Source organism: Lolium rigidum, chromosome 5 (genome assembly GCF_022539505.1).
Source record: "Lolium rigidum isolate FL_2022 chromosome 5, APGP_CSIRO_Lrig_0.1, whole genome shotgun sequence".
NCBI lineage: Eukaryota > Viridiplantae > Streptophyta > Magnoliopsida > Poales > Poaceae > Lolium > Lolium rigidum.
The window spans coordinates 30,858,472-30,878,577 of NC_061512.1; the positions used below are offsets into that span (position 1 = coordinate 30,858,472).

General features: G+C 43.0%; 3 long non-coding RNA genes across 5 annotated transcripts; all 3 read left to right on the forward strand.

Moving 5' to 3' along the window:
* Positions 1-1,892: 1,892 nt before the first annotated feature.
* LOC124654067 lies at positions 1,893-14,162 on the forward strand. Of its 3 annotated transcripts, none has more exons than XR_006988188.1 (8): positions 1,893-2,004; positions 6,785-7,020; positions 8,003-8,221; positions 11,197-11,325; positions 11,436-11,573; positions 12,374-12,471; positions 13,316-13,433; positions 14,117-14,162. It is a non-coding gene; the product is annotated as an uncharacterized LOC124654067 (long non-coding RNA). The 3 variants fall into 3 exon arrangements; XR_006988187.1 differs by having other exon boundaries at positions 11,202-11,325; XR_006988189.1 differs by having other exon boundaries at positions 8,016-8,221; positions 11,202-11,325.
* Positions 14,163-14,840: 678 nt separating this feature from the next.
* Positions 14,841-15,394, forward strand: LOC124654066. Its single transcript, XR_006988186.1, has 3 exons — positions 14,841-14,977; positions 15,082-15,145; positions 15,277-15,394. It is a non-coding gene; the product is annotated as an uncharacterized LOC124654066 (long non-coding RNA).
* A 1,065-nt stretch (positions 15,395-16,459) lies between these two features.
* LOC124651128 lies at positions 16,460-18,812 on the forward strand. Its single transcript, XR_006987286.1, has 3 exons — positions 16,460-16,557; positions 16,783-16,888; positions 18,236-18,812. It is a non-coding gene; the product is annotated as an uncharacterized LOC124651128 (long non-coding RNA).
* Positions 18,813-20,106: the final 1,294 nt, after the last annotated feature.

Sequence of the window (20,106 nt, forward strand, 5' to 3'; positions counted from 1 at the left end):
TGCATGCAACGTGATGCACTAGTATGTTGAATGTAGCCGTACCAAGCTCATTGTTGTACTCCGATGGAACTCGACATCCACTACTAATTTAGGTCGACCACTAAATCTAGATCGTGTGCTAACATCTAGGAACCGTAGCAAATCTAGGTCGTCCACTCGTCCTCAACCACGTCTAGTTGCCATGTGGTTTATTATCGATCCAACTAGTGGTGGAGCTGGTACACAAGAGTTGTGTTCAGATGAACCCAACAAATTTCAGCGAACCTTCACTAATTTAGTCTCTCACTTAGCTTATTAATGTGAGATCATAGCATAACTAGCTAGCATAGCTGACCCCAATGATATTTACCTTCAACTTCGCCCCTGGATCCAACATTTTGATGGACTTCCTCGAGACATAGACAACACAAGCTAGAGGTGGTGGTAGACATGATCATCATGTGGTCCAAGCCCGAGACCGTGTTTGTGGTTGCACTATGCATGGTCCGATTCTCCGATGAGGATCTAGTTTCTCATGGTGGAGACTGACCTCCTTGATGCTCATGGAGGTGGGGGGAATCAAGGCGAGGAGGCGGGAGGTGAATGAGTGCCGGCTAGAAAAGAATATGCCAAGGCACGGAGTCTTGCTACTAAACAACATTAAGGTGGATCGGATAGTCGAGGGCCACATCTATTTCATGAAGGATTGCATGAACCTTGATTATGGTCCAGACGAACCGGCCACCACCAACATCAAGCATGGACGACCCTCACACGTACACCTTCAGAAATCCACGCATAATGACAATGCACTAGAGGGCGACAACAATGGCGGTAAGGGGGTGACGCGGGACGACTGCTAGCGATGATGCTAGGGTTCACCCCAAGCATCATCTAGGGAGCGACGAGTTGTTCTCGACTCTATGCGTACATAGCTTTGTTTATTAACACATAAATTGCTAGCTTCTAGGGAGTTTACTAGGAGGAATTAGAGACGATAAATAATGACCATATCTAGGGTTTTATGAAGGATTGCATGAACCCTCTAGTATTGACATGTTCCAACCGCATCACGTCGCGAGAACACAACGAATTGTACGTGCGGGGGCTCTACTTCCAACCGTAGCCGTTGCATACCAAAACAAGTCAAGACTGCTAGCGGTGACATTTTGCACCCGAGATACCACGACTAACGGGCTAGGTTCACCTTAGTGTCTCTACAAATATATTTTCCATAGAATTTAAATATGTTCCACTCTTTTATGTATTGTCCAAGTACAAATTTCTATGAAAAAATCCGTCTTAGGAGAAGAAGCTAGAACTCGAGCTAAAGTGTTTTAGTTGAAATATGCAAGTATCATGGCTACTAGTATAGTTTCCTAGGTAGCATGCATGTACGGCATATGGTATGTTGGCACATGTTGATAATAATCATACAATCGAAAAGTTTTATTTCGTGGTTCCGGCTCTTAACTTTTGGTCTGGAATTTGGACGTTCCCTGATTTATATCAGCTCCCGAGGAGAGGAGACGCACACACTAATTGCGTTGCTTCCTACCTACCCACCCTAATTCCTAACAACAAACACTAATTGCGTTGCTTCCCTAAAAATGATACTCCACTACAGTAGTAAAGTAGTAGTAGTAATCCAAGATGGAACATTTCCAATGAAAAAAGAGCCACAGTACTGACTCAATCCCCTTAATTTCTCCCCGACGTCTCCTATCCGCTCTCCATCTCGCCGCCGGAAGGCACAGTCCCTCGCCGGCCACCCTCCACCGCTCCCTCAATTCCTCCTCGACGGGGATCCTGGTGCTGGCCGGCCGCCCGAGCCATGGATGAGGACAACAAGGGCGCGAGCGAGACCGTGGCTGTTGGTGCCGACGGCTAGCTGCCCATAGGAAAGCCAGGGGGTCGACGGCCGGAAGGCATGGTGGTGGCCTGGCCGGGCTGCTGCAGCCGGCGACCACTGGACCCGCTGCCCGATCTGGACGCCACCCCCCTCCCCGTCCTGCTGCACCTCCAGTGAGCTCCCTCTCCCCGTCCTCCTCCACGATAGGTTAAGGACAACAACAAAAAAAAGGAGATTTAGCGCGCACTAGCATTCACATTGTGATGAGATTGGGACGAGGTTGGATATGAATCTGCTAGCGATGCCTTATTTTTCTCACGAACTCAAAACCGGCGGGCGTTTATATATGCTAGTCTGCAGATGAGCTATGTGTAGATGTCTTTGCTTGGCAACACAACTGTGGTGACTTGTCAAAATCGGCTCCAACAATTTGATTTCTCCTCTGCCATTGCCAGGTTTTGTCACAAGAGTTCAAATTAGTTCCAGTTTCTTTTTTTTTCTTCCCAAATTCAGTGCGGCCAAACAAGCAACTAGTTCCTAAGAGCTCTAAGCTCCCAGGATTGCCAGCGCCTGTGGGCGTTCGGCATGTCACTATCGCAGGCCCTACGTGTGGATCGTTGCGTTCGTGCTTGGCGCTCCAGACGTGGCGCTCGTTGGGCGCGCATCGTGTTGTGTGGCGTTTTTTGTTGGGCTACCTGTCAGCCTAATTCTTAGGTCGGTTTGCTTGTGTCGTTGACCGTCGGGCTGGCTGATTGAACTATTATTCACCTCGTGGTTTCAGTTGTGGGGTGGAGGCGTCGACTGTGGCGGCGGTTTCCCTTCAGCCTTGCGCTGATTTCTCCCTGCTCGGCCGCCTGCCTCTCTGTTGCTCGGTCGTTCTCGCTGTGCCTCGCCGGTGGCATGCCCGCCGCGGCCGTCTGGGCTGGCTGGGATCTCCCTGTTCCCCCCTCTGGTTCGTTCCCTGTCTTTTATTTTTGCATCTTTCTTCAATGTTATTGTGGAGGAGGGTTGCAGTGTCGCGGGTCACCGGCTGCTGTCGCTCTGTGCTTGCGTCGTTTTTAGTTTTCTGTAGTGTGCGCCAGATCGCCGGGAGATGGGTCAACAGCACGGCGGTTCAGCAATACTGCACCAACAGCCTCGATCTGGTTAAGGGCGAGCCTCCAGCAGCGATTAGCGGTGGCGACCCGACGAGCATGTCTAGTACCAGCCCCCAAACCGAAGACAGTAGGCAGCTAACCACTAGCAGCGGCGAGCCGGCGACCCAGCCCATAGGGAAGGAGCATGGCACACCGAACTCCTCTAATTTTACTGCGACTGAAACTTACTTTCATCCAATTTCAATTCACGTATCATCTCAAAACTCAAATTCTCAGTAGAGAATTCTGAAGAAATACATGTATGGAGATGGCATTGAAGATTTCAAAGCATATTCGATCGGAAAGCTGATTTTCTAGCATGCAACTCCATGCCAGATGGTCAAATCGAACCCATGTACGGTTTATTTTGCTTGAGAGATATATTCAGGCCTACAGAAGGCTTTGCTCTAGCTTGGCCCGACCAATTTTTTGTTTGAAGCTCCACAATTGGTGTGCTCTGTTGAGGATTTGGGGGTGTTTGCTGGCACGTTCCACTGTGGATTGTGGGAGGAGCACACTGGCCGCCATGGTTATTTGTGGCTTGGCATGGAGAGATTTTGGCGGTTGGCTGTGTCAGTTGTGGTTTTTTCGTTGGCGATTTTCTGGTGTCTCACATTGTCATGCGGCGTGCTCATCGAGTGCGGGTGGGTTCCTGGGTGGCTCACGCCTGGTTTGGGAATTGGGAGGGGTTTGCGTGCATTACTCTCTGTGTTTTTGTTTATGATTAGGATTGGGGATAGTGCTTTTCTGTTGGCTGTTGATTGTTGTTGTGATTTACCAACTTCAGTGCGGGGAATGCCTGGACATCTGCATGTATGTGTAACAACACACCCAGCCGTTTAATATCAGGATTGTATATGAGAGAGGCATGCACGTTTAATCTCACATGTTACGTTTAATCTCACGATTGTGTATGAGAAAGCCATGCTATGTTCTAAAGTTGCTTGTGATCTATTGCATGATAGATAAAACATTGGATTAGTTTGCTCTGGTGGGATATCAGGAAGCCATGAGGGCATTATTGATTTAATCATTTCAAGAGTATTGCCAGCTTTGGGATACTTTCTAGGGTTTTAAATGCGCATATAAACACGCCTAGAGCCTATCTGTTTGTATAAAATGTTTGGTGTTTCCCTCATAAGAATTTTTCTGTACTGAAATTGACGTGATTATATCTATTTCTGCAGGCATTGAACGATCCAGAGTACTGACATTGTAAAGGCGAATCTTGCCTACAAGATCATGACTACGATTTGATCTTCAGTTCTGAAGTCCAGTTTATTCTTGAAAGTTAAAGGATCTCCATGTAAGTGGAATTATACTTTTACCGCTTTACTAAGTTAGATGATGCTTATCTCATCATGTTGTGTGATCACAGAAAACAAGTCAATGGCATGATACGTTAGTTGCATATCTTGATTGGCTCTACATGTTTTCATTGTTTTTCTGTAAGCTCTTTGTTTGTGACATGTCCTTAAATAAAATCCGAAAATGATCATATTACCATTTGATCTCATATTCGCACCATGAGAATCTTAGAAAAACTAAGTATCATGTATGCACTGCTGATCCCCTTCCTCCACTTTATTGCCTCCCCTGGCCGGCCATTTGCGCGGAGGGATAGGAAGGAAAGCAATCAGAGTAGGACCGTTCCTTTCATGTATATTTGTAGCCCCACTTTGTCAGGAGTGTTAATTAATTGGCAGCTTTATCAAGATAATAATAATCATAATTTCAGAACCATGAGTAAAATCAAAATGTTGAAATTATTCTTTATTTTGGTCCACGGGGTTAGCTTCATGTGAAAGTGCAAAGTTAGAATGCATTATTTGTTTATTGATACCACATCGCTGCGGATATGCCTTAAAATGTAACCTAACTTGCCATTCTTATTTATGCATTTCGAAATACAAGTTGAGTGTCCCGTAGATACAGTAAAGATGGATAACAGTTGAGTGTCCAATAGTTCTAACGCTTGATTGACAGACTCATGGAATCGAGTAAGTGATAATGCATTTGATTTTCCTTTTCAAATTTTTTGTGAGATTACTGCCGTTCTAATGCACATATGTCATCAAAGGAAGGATTCATGTTTAGAAAAAAGATGCAGTTCCATATGTTATTTTGATATCTATGTATTTATGAATTATTTTTGTAACTTTTAGTAAACATATTATAATACACATGTGGTTGCTTATATTCAAGCATCAGTTCCAAAATATGTGCTTGCTTATGTTCGGAGTGTTGATTAGGGGTGTGTGTGTGGCAAGGGTTGATTCTGAAGCTGCAACAATTAGTAACCAATCTTTATCTGCAGACCCTGTTTGGTAGAGTCATTTTTTAGCTAATTTTCTTACTGCTTCCAATTGTAAGAGCAACATGATCACAAAGTTTTTTACATCTATTCAGCAAATAGATAGACCGGATTAGCTTGTGCATTGGAAAAAATAGAGGATTCCTTGCTTCATATACTTGAGCTTTTGGTCCAGTGGTAGTTCTCTTAGTCTGTAAAGAAAAGATCCTTTGTCATAGCTATCGTACAGATTTCGGTGTATGCTTTCATGTATTCCTACAAAGAAAGGACCATGAAGGTGTAGGTATATTTCCATTATTTTCTTAATGCTGCAAATATATAGTTCCAATTTCTATTGATTGTCTCAAAATGTTGCTAATATTTCACGAGTTATAGTTGAAGACTATATCTGGTGCCCAGTCATTCATTTTTATTGAGTGCATTGACAATTGTACATGTACATGTATATAGACATTATGTTCAGATGCATCCATGCTAGGGTGATACAACATTTTTGAAAAATAATAATTATGATGTCATGTCTTGCTAGATGCTTGATGTCTGTCTTTGATCAGAAACTTTTTTTGTTTGGATGCTCATCCCATTTAGCAGAATAAGTAGATAAAAATATTAGATGTCTTCTTTAGTTGAGTCACACGTATTTTTCTATTGTGTTACATTTTTTCATGTTTTTGCAATGTTACAAGAGATTTTGAGGTTGTTAAGACTTGCCTGGTGCTAATGGGAAGATGGGCCGCTCGCTAGACAGTCTCCAACACAGGCCCTACATATGTCGAAACCCGTCCAGACCCGTCACACAACATTTGAACGACATTTGTGGAAAACGGCGCAGCAAGGCGCGCTGGGTCCATCTAGTCCAGTCTAAATCCCGTTCATTTCTATCACATTAAATGAATGCCTAACACCTGTACGTGGACACAGGACACTTGAATCCCTCTCTGCATGACATGGGGGCCACCTTGATGTTCGACGATTACAGTTCGGTCCCGATGTATGAGCGACGATTACTCAGATTGTTAGCTGGCCAATCTTATGCAGAAAAATAAAAAACAGTCCTATCACACGTCGTTTTACTCTCTCCTGGGAAAAAAAGAAAACTTTGGCTGCTGCCTTTCGTTTTATATGTATCCATATTCTGTTCACTAGTAGCACATAGCTTCAAGTGTTGTGAAGGTGCTTTGGTTCCTGACAAGGTTGGCCTAGAGATTTGTGAAGCCCGTCTTGGTCGTGCGCGCATACGTCCTTGATTGATTTTTGTTACTTTTATTTCCTACTATTTATGGATGAGTGGGTAGGCCTTACAGAGAGCATGCCATGTCTAGAATCGAAGCGGGGAAATCTGTTTTCACTCGATCAGAAACTTGTCAGCTTATATCATGTATACGGCTCCGTTCTTTTATTATTTCAAAGTTTTCTCCTTATCATTCATAGGCGGGGATGAAATTATCAGTTTTCACGAGTCGTTTTGGTTTTCTCTAAGGTTTCCTTACTAACTTGTTGCAGCTACACGTGGTGGCTCCAACTTCTCACGCTGCCTATAGGAACCTGGGGTTTCTGGCTGGGCATCGACATTGGCACCGGATGCATCCCTTAAGTCAGCCTTCCACTTGTCTCTTGTGCCCAAGTAGACCTGTGGTGACCTTGCTTGGCAGCGAATGAGGGGCGCTGATGTGGCGTCGCCAGAGAGGACAACGCTGTCCTGTCCTCCCTTCCTGCTCAGCACCAACTATGACGATGAGGTAGCCCCACTCTCTTCAACCCTTCAGGTTTCCTATGCTTGGCTGCTTGCTGCAGATGGTGATATGCTGTGTATTCTTACCAAATGCAAGAAAGATGCTAGGAGAGAGCAAGATTTCCGTAAGAAATCTTTCTACGAAAATTCTTTGTCTTGAGGCCAGTGTGGATGCATCTAAATGTTTCCACAATGTTTGGTTCCGCACATGTTTTCTCTAATTTGCAGTAGCTGTGTAGACAACTAGTAGCCTTTGTGGTGTCACATGTGCTAATTCATATTTTATTGTCATGTGATCGTCTTATAAATGTACCTTCATTCATGTAGTCTTTGGTAGAGGCTTAAGCCCCTTCGTTTCGGTACGTGTTTTGCTCTGTTTTGTAAAATGGCGAGCCTCTCAGCTTCGCTTCTTACTCTTCTCTTCTCGTCGTGCTCTTTCTGCGTGAAGCTGTCTTGTCTTCTTTTCTCGACTTCCCAGGCATAAATATTTGAACCAATGTTTTTCTTGACTAAACAAAAAGAAGGAAAACGCTTCATCTGGGTACATGTCCTTTTACTCCCTGCCAAAGAAGAAAGAAAGCTTTGGCTGATTCCTTTTATTTTATATGTATCTATATTGTTACTAGTAGCACATAGCTTCAAGTGTTGTGAAGGTGCTTTGTTTCCCGAGGAAGTTAGGCCTCGAGATTTTTGAAGCCCGCCCTGGCCGCGCACATATGTCCTTGATTGATTTTTGTTACTTTTATTTCCTGTTTATGGATGAATGGGTAGGCGGTAGAGAGAAGCATGCCATATCTACATGCCGGGAAATCTGTTTTCACTCGATTAGAAACTTTGTCGCCTTACCATGTATACGAATGGGTTCTTTTATTCTTTCAAAGTTTTCTGCTTATCAGTCATAGGCGGTGATGAAACTGCCATTCTTGTTTGAAGCTACCTCCACGAGTCGTTTCGGTTTTCACTAAGGTTTCCTTACTAACTTACTGCAGCTACCCGTGGCAGCGGCTTCTCGCGCTACCTATAGAAACCTGGGCTTTCTGGCTGGACATCCACATTGGTGGCAGATGCACCCCTGGAGCCAGCCTTCCACTTTTCTCTCACGCTGAAGTAGACTGGTCGTGACCTTGCTTTGCATCGGACGAGGGGCGATGTGGGTGATGCCAGTGTCCCGTCCTTGCATCCTGCTCAGCATCAACTATGGTGATGAGGTAGTCCATCTCTCTTCCACCCTACAGGTTTCCTATACGTGGTTGGTGCAGATGGTGATATGTTCTGTTTTCTTGCCAAATGCAACGAAGAGTCTAGGAGAGAGCAGGATTTCCGTAAGAAATCTTTCTAGGAAAATTCTATGTCGTGAGGCCAGTGTGGATGTATGTACATGTTTGCACAATGTTCAGGTTCTGCACATGTTTTCTGTAGTTTGCAGCAGCTGTGTAGACAACTAGTGGCCTTTATGTTGTCACCTGTGCCCCTTCACATTTTATTTTATGTGATCGTCTTATAATTTTACCTTCATTCGGGTACGTGTTTTTGCTCTGTTTTGTACAATGGTGAGCCTCTTCTTCGCTTCTTACTCTTTTCGTGTCGCGGAGGACTCTTGATAGGATTTTCTCTGGTTCTGCGTGAAAATTCTTACAACCAAAATTTTCTTTCCTCGACTTCCCAAGCATAAATCTTTGAACCACTTTGTTTGCTTGACTGAGCAAATAAAAAGGAAACGGTTCATCAGGGTACATGTTATTCTCTGTTTTATACAAGGGTGAGTGTATGTTTTGCAAACAGCTTCTCCCTCTTCTTTTTGTGTCATGTAGGATTCTTGGCAAGTTTTTCTTGGGTTCCGTGAAGATTTTTGCTAGCAAAATCTGTCTTGTCTTCTCTTATGTGGTTCATTGTGAAGATTTTATTTGGTTCAGTGAACACCACACCTCTCCGTGTCTCTGTAATACACAATGCTGCGATTTATGTGCTTCATACTTACAGATTTACAGTATATCATTGGAAGCAATAATATTAATTTATTTTTAATCTGCATACTTTTTAATCAGATATATGAAACATATCCTAATGTTCTAGTCTAGGGTAAAAGTAAATGTATAACCTTGTTCCAAGCTGGAGTAAATATTCACATCAACCATTTTTGTATGATCCAAATACAAATATCATCACTACTTTGTACAATATACTAGTACATTGGCATCATGCATACTTTATCCTTCATTTTTATTGTAAAAAAAGTTAATATTCTTGTCAAGGGTTTTTTAAATATTTTTTCAAAGAGAACAGTAAATGGATAGCTCCGTTGTGCTCACTTACTTTTGTTATCCTAGTTAAACAAGAGCTCTCTTAATTCCTGTAGTCCCTTCATTTGGGTATATGTTTTGCTCTATTTTGTACAAGGGTGAGCTTCTCCTTGGGTTCATGTTTGATTCTCTGGCAAGATTTTCCCTGCTTCAGTGTGAAGATTTTTACTACCAAATTCTGTCTTTTCTTCTTTTGCCTTCCCACGCATAAATCTTTGAATCTCTGTTTTTATAGAACAAATAGAAATATGGAAAAAATGCTCTAGACTAGGCAGTGTTATTAGTTTGTGACAAAGCGAGCATCACACCTGCTGTCTGTGCTTTTGTTATACTTAATGATGCATTTTATTTGCTTCATATTTGCATTATATTATTGGAAGCAACAGTATTAATTTATACTAATTTGCACACTTTTTAATATGATTTATACCAGATATCCTAACATTTTGGTCAAGGGTAAGAAAAATGTATAACCTTGTTTCAAGCTAGAGTAAGTATTCACATATTTCATTATTATGATCAAAATACAAATATTCGATCCTTAGTTGCTAAAGTATACTGCATTGGCTCTCGCGAAAAAGACCCCCTCCCCTCTCGCGTCCCGCGCCGCCCCCCTGCGGCGGCCGGGCGCGTGTCTCCACCTCCGCGGCTAGCTCCCCCTCCCCTCCTCTCCCCTGCCGCCGCCGTCGGCGTGCGTCACCGGGCCTTGCCCGTGCGGTGCCGGCGGTGTCGGGCCAGACTCTACCCGCGGCTACGACGGGGGCGCGGGGGCCTCGGGACGGTGGCAGTGAACTCAGGCGGCGGCGGTCTGGCGCGGCGACGTGGTTTCCGCGCGCCGGGGTGGTCGGAGGTGCGGCGGCGTCGCCATTGGCGGCGGCACGGCGCGGCCGGGGTGGTGGCGGCGGATCCTGTTCAGCTCAGATCTGGGCCAGTTTGGGCCCCATCTGGGCTGGGCGGGCTGTAGCTTCCCCTGTGCGGCGGCGGATCTGGTGGTGTTGGGGTGGTGGTGGTAGGGTGGCGGCGGCGCTATGGCCGGCTAGCTGCAGCTTGGCGGCGTGGGTTTACCGGGCCAGGCGGGCCTGGTTCGCCCGTGCTGCCATGTCCGGTCGGCTCCCGCGATTGCGGTGGAGGTAGTTCCCTCCTGCTGGCTGCGGTGCTGCTTCCCCCGGCCCTGCTATCTTCAGCCACCTCATCTTAGGCCCTGCGTCGAGGACCACCGGGGAGACAGTGAGGATGACGTCAAGACCGTGGTGGCATGTGCTGGTGGGCGGATGGCTGGGTGGAGCACTTCGACTGAACGGGGTGTTGGTGTTGGGGGTTGGGAGAAATCCATGTTGGCTTTGCCGACACCGTCGCGGTGACGTCCGAGGGCGCCGCCTTGCCTTCCTGGAGGGCGTCGGTTGTACCCCCCGCCCAATCCCCTCCGTGTCCCGGGGGAAACCCTAGGATTAGTCCGGACAGCAGCGGCGTCATCGTCGTTCCCCTTGTTGAAGGTGTTGTTTGGTACCGGTGGTTTGGAGTGCTAGGAGCGCGGTACGACTTTTCCGGGAGGCGCTGCGGTGGCGGGTTGTCCTCGTTCTTGTCGATCTGCCGGTGTTGGCATTCTTTTTCTTTTTTCTTCTTTCTCTGTTGTTTCCCTTGGGCTTGGTTGTGCTGCGGCCCCAGCATGCTTGATGTATCGTGGTTGCTATATTAATATAGCGGGGCGAAAGCCTATTTCGAGGAGGAAAGTATACTGCATTTGCGTAGTGCATACATTATCCTCCATCTTTCATTTAAACAAAGTAATATATATGATCCATGAATCTTGTTTGTTATTATGAAAATAATCTTGTTTTCTGTTTTCTACTAATTTTCTTCTCTTTTACCCCTTGCTTTCAAAGTGCAGTTGAGCTTTTCAGTGAAAATCTCAGTGGCTGCCATTGCTCTGGCCATTAGAGGTCAAGAATCAAAAAACTCCACGAAGCGCTCCAAGTTATTGATATCATACCGAGGCAACATTCTGCAAAACAGTATGCATCTTTGTGAATGTCTTACTGAACTTCCAAAGCACTCCCCTGTGCTTTGGCTTCTATATGACTTGCATGTCACGAGTGTGGTTGATTCTCCTGACTATACATAGGGGCATCCTTTTGGTTCGTTAGTCATCTTTCCACAACAATCTTGCTAGCTTAGTTGACTTGGGCGGTGGTGTGATGGGGGTGCCGAAGATTTCACTCAAGTTTCTGTGGTACACAGAGTGGCCTCTCCTTGAACGTCGGTATGCATCTCACTCTATCGTATGATATGACTGAATCGTTCAGTCTTGCAATGACTACCATCCATTCTTACATGCTCATGTTCTTAACTTAATTTCTAACCTGCAGATGTCTCAATTACAAGGATTGCTTAACTTAATTTTTAACCTGCAGATGTCTCACCCATATATTTTCTTGATAATTCTGATTTGGATTATTGCGTAACAGGTCATGTGATTGCAAGAATTTGCTTTATTCTGGTCTTGATTTGATGAGTGCTTTTGTGTTATGAATTGAAGGTTCTTCTACTTTTACATAAAGAAACACAGGGATTTATTGGCTGCCCTCATATTGTAGTGGGCACACCTGTAAGGTTTTATCTCTAGCTAGAGAGAAGGACCTTTGTTTGAAGAATGTGAGGCATTTCATTCTTGCCGAGTCCCGGGGATGGTGGTTTGCACGCAGACCAACGTGAAGCCCACCATAATCCATTTAGAACATTAGCTAGTATTTTTTCCATGTTAAGTGCCTGGTATAACAACCTTACTTGATATACTTGTTGGAACACTATGTTAAATGTTGTGCAGTTTTCCGTACTAGTTATGGTAATTCCTTGCTGTAGAATTAACCTTGATAAGTATGTACAAATATGTGACTAGGTGAGCTTGACAAACTGCCACCATTTTCTGAATATTCGAATCTTATTTTCGTAATGCATTATGTTAACTCTGTAGGAACATGTGGCAATCTTGTGATACACAATCTTTTTATTGATTACTTACTTCCAACTGGATATCCTTATGATGCCCATATTTCCTTGTAGGATCTCCCTAGTTTGATTAGCAGTTTCAGTAAAGGAAGTCAAATATAATGAATGAGAGGGAGATCCGCTCTGGGAGACATCGCCGGGGCTGCATAGAGGTAACCACCATTGCCGGGTTGGTTTGAAAGGGTTGTATGTTAATTCTGATTTTGATAGTTGTTGGAGGGATGATTCTATTGGTTCAACATGAATCAGTTGATGTTGTCTGTATGTTTAAATCTGTGCTTATTATTTGATCGGCTGTGTTTAGGCAAGTCATTTGTTCTGTGGGTTCACCAAGACTCCGCTGTCCTAGTTTTGCAATCAAAGCTTTGGATGTAACAGATATCTGGAATATATTTTTGTTTGTGCATAGGATGCCAAACTGTTCTCCTTGATCTGTTCTGATACTTCTAGATGCTAAGAGCGCATAATATGCTGCTCTGGTGATTCTAATTTGGAACAATGTTCAACTAATGTCTATTTTGCTCATGCCAAGATGAGTGAGTTAACTTTTTGCTCCATTGTGCAAACATTTTTTTTCTGGGAGTTATTTGATCGACGGGTGTGAATCATGTTTGTTTATTGTTTACGTAAGCTCTATGTGATTTATTTGTCTGTTTAACCATGCTATTTTCTATGTGCTCGAATACCCAGTGTAAACAATTGTACCTTGGGTTATGTACGTGATGGTTTGTTAGTGTGGCCTATTTCTTATGACTGGATGCATATGTGACTCCTCCCCTGTTTTTGCATTCTACTTCAGAAGAATAGTGAGCTAGCCTACAGGAGGCTCCTTATTCTTAAAATCTTGATTAGAATATCATCTCAAGGTTGTAACTAGAGCTATACTGTTGTCAACTCATTTTTCTTGCTTGGAACCCAATTCTACTTGTAACATTGATCTAATTTGCAACTTCACAACATTTCCTTTATTGATTTTGATGTTTTTTTTAATTGCAGGTTTTAGAAGCCTGTGAGCATAGGACATTGCTATCCCTATTGATAGCTTCTTCCCATTCTCTTCTAGTTGCATTTCGACTACTTCCTGCTTTGCCTTCTCCCTCACTTCATTGTTTTGGTGAGTATTTGTTTCTCCCCTTGTATCCTCTACGTGATTTATGATTGCTCCATATAACAAAGAAATGCCCAGTTGCCAAGTGGTACTGCATGATGTTGGGACTGTCAAATTTGCTTCTATGCTAGTTAAGTTGTTTGTCTTACTAGATGAGATCCTGCATTTGCATAAGTCTGATAGATTTAGCTATCTTGAATTTTCGTATAGCTAAAAGTGCAGTTTCGAGCCCCTGAGTCTCTACCATAAATTTTCACCTGCTTACACAATTATGTGCAATCTCAACATAATTGAGTGCCCTTTTATGTTTACAAATACAATTGACTGCTAGTTTTATGGATGTTTCTTGCAAATGTAGCCGGTTAGTTGCGTCTTGCAGCTATTTCTTATTTCTACTTGCTATCATGATTGATTACCAGGACTGTACAATGTGATGATGTTTCTTTTTGGAATCATGCATTGTGCAGTCTGTTATGCTGTGGTGTTATCTGGAAGCACAATGACTCGGTTTACGTTTCATTCCCTGTGCAGTGTTTTCAAATTGTTCTATTTAGGGAAATAAATTAAGGCATTTTCTCTGTTATCAATTTATAATTGTCTCCAAGTAGTTACAAGTGTATTGTATTGTACTAGTAAGGTTTACTTGCTAAGTTGGGTCCCTACGTTTAAGAAATGTGTGTGTATTGCAGGGAGAAGAGAATCATCAGGAGTATCCTCATGCTGCTATTTCGAAGGAGACATTCCTGCCATCCCCGACATGCACATGCCTGACGGCAGGTAAACATGGCCCTGAACACACCCCAAATAGCACAATGGCTAGCAGCCTAGAATATCGAGAGTTGAAACTGAAGGATAATCTGGAATGTAGGTGGAAGGCATTGTATTTCTTGGTATGAAAAGTTCAGAGGACAGTGAACACGCGAAAATACAGTATGTGTTGTGTGCAAGTTTATGGAAATTCTCGGGAATGTTAAGTAGCCAACAGTACAATCCTTGGTAGAGAAAATTTGGTGGACACTATTTTAGCCAGTGCAAGATTTAGTGATTTAGGGTGGCAGTTGATGCAAAAAAAAGTTGTGCAAAAAGGATGAGAAAGTAGTTGTACCACTTCCATCAGTTTTTAGATCTCCAAGAACAGAGCTTTTCTTCCAGACTCATAAAAGATCTTGTCCAATGTGAGGTGTTGTAAGGCAACAAGCGAAGTTTCTAACATGTCAAGTCATGCCTTATTGGTAAACGTATAAACGTAAACATAAACATAAACGTAAGTTTGCCAATATGAATCTTGTGAACAAGGTTACCATGTTTTCTCTTTCTAGCATTTCTTTATTACTTCTTGATCATCAATGGAGCTTCTGTTAATTTGACGATTCTTTCTTGTTTCAGAATTTCTTTCGGACCTGTTTTTCAAGAGGTGGTAGGTTAATTTCTCTGCACGGTTTGATGTTCGAGGTCTTGGCCGAGACCTTCAAAGGATTACATTATTTTTTTCCAGAAAAACCATCATACCAGATCCTTTTCGACTGGATCTCCAGAGAATGTTCCTCTAGGTAAACTCTATTTTGATCCTATTTTCCTTATAAAGTGAAACATCGCCCTTGTCATGTAATTGTTGTGAAATGAGGTAAAAACAGGTGTTAATGTCATTCTATAGGTACTGTGGCGGCTAAGCAAGTCTGCCATCCCAAGAATTTCGACTTGTACATGCTAACATGATTGTAAGCAATCACTGCTTTCTCCTCTGTTTATCGTTACCACATACCAATAAGTTGGTGGTAGTTTGCAGGTCTCTTAGGTTACCTTGCAATTTACGTCGGGCTAATTTCTTTGCGTTTGTTGTGTGTGCCAGGGAACCTCAAGGCCAACACATTACCATGTTCTTCATGATGAGATCGACTTCACTTCTGATGCGCTTCAGGAATTTGTGCATTCCCTTACGTGTATGTGTTTCCTTTTTACCATTTGCATGATATATTCATGGCCGACCGAATGCACCTGCAGCTGCCCTCTGCAACTGTTGTTATATTTGCTACTCTACACAAGTAGAACTGAAGAAAATTACTCTAAGTGAAAGCCCGTGTCAAACATAAGGCTTCAAATTCCACATATGCTGGGTAGTGGTCAGCAAAAGACGTGTGTCTACCCTTATAAAACAAAAAAAATAATGAATTATCCTATCACAGATATCCTTCTTGCTATCCAAGATTGAAAAAATGCCAGATACTTCTAACAGCCACTTAAAGCATGCATGCCCAATAATGTACATCAAGTGCACAATCGATAGTTTCCTTGCAACCTGGCCAAATTTCAGGAAGCAGGTCACATTCAAAGATGGCTTAGAATCATTACTTGCAACCTAGCCAAATCCAGTGCTAGAACTGGGCGGGCTAGAATTAAAACAAATACTGATACTTGCTTGGTATTGTTACTCTTTTTTGTAAAATTGCAAGGTATTTGCTACTGAGGTAATTGGGGATACTATACAAACATCTAGAATGCTATGTTGTATGCTTTGGCTGCATGTACAACGTCCTTATATTGTCTACATACAGTACTTGAACTGGAAAACGAGTAATGTGCCTATGTATAGTATCCATAAGTGCTCAAATTTATTCCAGGAATGAGTGACAATACCGGAGATTTGGCTTCTTGGATATTATTTGTATGGTACAAATTATGCACTTACTGTACCTGAAATTATGGCTAACTGTCAAGAAGAAAGAAACGGGGTTTCCTTTTTCTTTGTCTAATATTTTGAAACTGGAACTTAGATTATGCTCAGTTTGAATGTTTTGTGTTCTCTGATCTAGCACTTTCCCTGTTTAAATACATGCTCTTTTGATTGTGTGGGGGACCTGTAGAGGTCCTGGTGCTGCCGTGTATTTTGGATTTAAGTCGAAACCGTCTTTCGAATTTGTTGTTGCTAAAACTAATCTGCTGCCATCATGTTTTTGTTCGAGGATAGCTGTTGTAGTCAAACTAATGGATGGGCCTAGATGAACTTAGGATTTAGTTGTTTAGTCTTTTTGTCTCATGTGTGTTCGATTACCTCGTGTACTTCCTCTTCGACTCCTGCTGTTGCGACCCAAAAGGGGCAGCGGTGGCCTTATTCTCCACCTCCGCGTTTTCGGTGAGTTTCTTGATCCTCTCCTTTATCCTCTCCTGGGAGTAGAAAACCGTGATGTTTACTTTACACATGGGTGTTGTTTTTGAGAAAACAATCCTGCTATCCTGTAGTAGATACACGGGTGCTGCGGCGTCTCATGTGGGTTAAGTCTCCTCCGAATTTATTCTTGCAAAGTATCATTTAGAACTGACATCATTTGCGTTATTCTTGTGTATGGATGTCGGGTAGAAGGACTAGATGATGGCATCTGCAGCTGGATTCATCTCGCAGCTCGACGATGTCATTGGGTCCGAACCGAGCTCAGCTGCACTGTGACATCCAGCCCGACCAGAAGGTAGCTTGCCTCCATCTCCATTTCAAGATGGCATTTTTTTCGTGTTTCTGGTGTGCTCTATCATCTACCATGTAAACTAGCTTGTTCCAATTAAAAACTAGCTTGAATCTTTGATATACTCATGTTAATGGTGAAGTAAAACTTCCAACCAGTGATGAGTTTATTTGTGGAACCAGACCATTGTTGATATCGAGAATTTATCCACTCTTTTATCCTGTAATTTTGGGTAGCTTTGGAAACTAGTGATGTTCCGGTAGCTTTTCGTGGATTTGTTTGGGAAGAACATTGGAAGCTTGAACGCTTGAACACATCATATCCTCCTTTTGAGTTACAGTGCCAAGACCACGGTTTCTGTTCCGAGGTACAAATTTATTTGCCACATGGCGGCGCGGCCATGCATGGTGCTGGCGCAACTGCGTCTAGTCGGTGGGCCTTAGGGACGGATTGAGGTAGCTTCTTTTTAGGGCAGACCACGCAACACTAAAAAGAAAAAGGCCTTATATGCCCATTGGGCTCGTGCCCGATCTCCAACTGATGAGCTTGTACTCAAAATCCAACCGAGGGAACGGGATGGAGCGGTGGATTTATGCTTCTGATTTGCATATTTGATAGATTCTACAATAAATTGGTGTCCAATTTAGAATTTGGGTAGATTTAGGAGAAGATTCGCGGAACAAGTTGGGCAGCCATATGAGAGAGTAGTATTTGTATGGGAACAGAAATAATATTAACTCGCAAGAAAAAAGAACCAAAATAATTTAGAGAGATAGCGGGTACCATAGATGTGGGCCAAGTAAAAGTGGTTGCCTCAAATCAGTTGGGTGAGAAAACCCAAATCGAACGCCTCACACTCACATGTGATGCAATTTTGCAATGTTGCTGAAGCTTTGCTAGGAGATTATAGTGACATCTCTCATTCTGAATATTATAATGGTAGCTGCTGTCTAGTAGATGCTTGCATGAACTGTTGTAAGCTACAATTGTACATAGTGACCATTGTGTTTTACATTAGTATAGTGGTGTTTTTTCATGTGGGCTTGATCTGTAGCTTGTTGTAGCTGATCTGGAGCAGATCTGTAAGTGTCATGTTTTAGCACCTGTGTGTGACTGATACAAAACAATTAATGTTGCCTAAGATGAAATTGCATCCTAGCTTTTAATCCTTCATAGGCGCATTAGTAGCTATCCACGATGTCTATGTTGGCTCATGCTTGCTTATTTTGGCATATCAGATCAACCACTTGCTTTGTTTAAGTGCATGCTCTTTTTGATTGTGTGGTGGCCTGCATAAGTCCTGGTGATGTTGTTCCCAAAACTGGTCTGCTGACCATTATGTTTCTGTTCCAGGATATTCTAGAGGACTAGATGGCTGATACCGGCTATCCATCTCTGCTTCTGTGGTGCTGCTACAGTGATGGCCTGGCCCTAGTGTGATTTATTATTGAATTTGCTTGTAATGTTGACCTTGCATCGTCTATTTATTTTTTGTAGTGTGGTTAGACTACTGTTGATAATTTGATTTGTGTTGTGGATGTTGAGAAAAAGAGTTTGAGTTGACGCAAAAAAAATCTGGTGCTCCATCTAATTAACCGTTGGCGTATCCCAAGGATCATGGAAGCTGAGCATTGTAGATTTTCAAGCAATCATATGTATGCTGGCTTCTTGTGCTAGCTGGTGCTGCGTGTTGTCATATTTTTATATCCATAATACTAGTACCTCTAGCCTTATATACTTGTCGCAGATTTTGCAAAATATAGCCTAAATTTTGTCTAGACTCTTTCAACCAGTTACAATTATATATTAGTAGCTGTGTAAACTCAATTATTAATAATTCAAGGTTGTGTGCTATACCATTGTATAACTGATGGAAAGATGGTGTCACCATTATTCTGTAACATGTAGCAGGTGCAAAGCCTTTTGCGAATTGGAGACGTTCTCTAGATGCTTCCACTTTGAAAATTTTAATCCTTGCACAAAACCGTCATGGAAATATTGTCTCCGTCTTGGCAGCCTTTGTTGTTTTAGTTCAAAGACAGTCAAGCTGACATCTGACTAGATAGAATAAAGGTTTATATATATAAAAGTCAGCGACGGGTTATTACAACACCGACCAACCAAAAACGAAGTGTCCGAACTCGCAACATCTAAACCACATCCCATGGGTCCTGAGTATGGGTGTATACTTGCTAGGTGATCTCTTTCCTGACCAAGTGTGCCAGTGCATCATAAAGCAAACTTACATTTCGATTCCGATCCTTTCATTTTCTACACATAGGATACGTGAATGCGCTGCTAGCCTCCCTTTGGGATGCCAACAATTGTCTTGTCCCAATGTTATTTGAGAGGTAGAAAAAACGTATGTCGTCGTTGCAGAAAAAAAATAAAAAGGTATACCTATCATCGTCCACAGCAATAGAAAACGAAATCCAACAATGGATTATTTTAGTTTTCATTGGAAGTAAATGTGCGATAGACCACTGGATCTTCTCCTGCTGCTAGCTAGGTTCCTCAAAATATGGAGAGACGCAAGGGAGTTATGAGAGAGGGGAAAAGCAGTGCTACCCATTCCTTGAAGTCTGGACCTTGCAGTTATTATAGCTATAAAAAAATCATTGCAGTGGGATGAGTTCATTTTTCCTGCCTCCTCTATGCATTCATCGATCCGTGTGTCGCTTATCATCTTGACCGTCTGCGGTTCTCATCCAATCCATCATCTTCCAAGAAGCAAAAATCTGGGTGGCTTTGAAAATTTCCCGCTTGCTATTCTCTATTCCCTCCAACCTATCTTCCCTCTCTATAAATACAAGTCCATTGTCAGCCACCGCGTGTGGAGAGGGGAGCCGACGCCATGCTCGTCAAGATGTGCTCGCCGTCGACTAGATCTTCGGCCAACCGTCGACGAGCCCATCTCCGGTGAGGCAAGGATTCGCGTCGATAAAATCTGCTTGTCATCATAGTACTAGCAGCAGTGATGTCTTGTTTTAAAACGAGACATGAGGAGGCAGCCGGCGGGGACGGGATCTCCGGCCACTCGATCGGTGATGGTGAGTCAATCGTTTTCCATTGTTTTGGAATAAGAATAGGTAGGAAGGAAGGAAGCAGAGTGCAGTTACTGAATCTCTATACGTACCCTTGCTGCTGGTTCATCAGGTGACTTGGGCAGTGGCGTGGTGTCGTCGTCAAATTACTTAAAACAAGTAAGCCTGTTGCAATCGCTG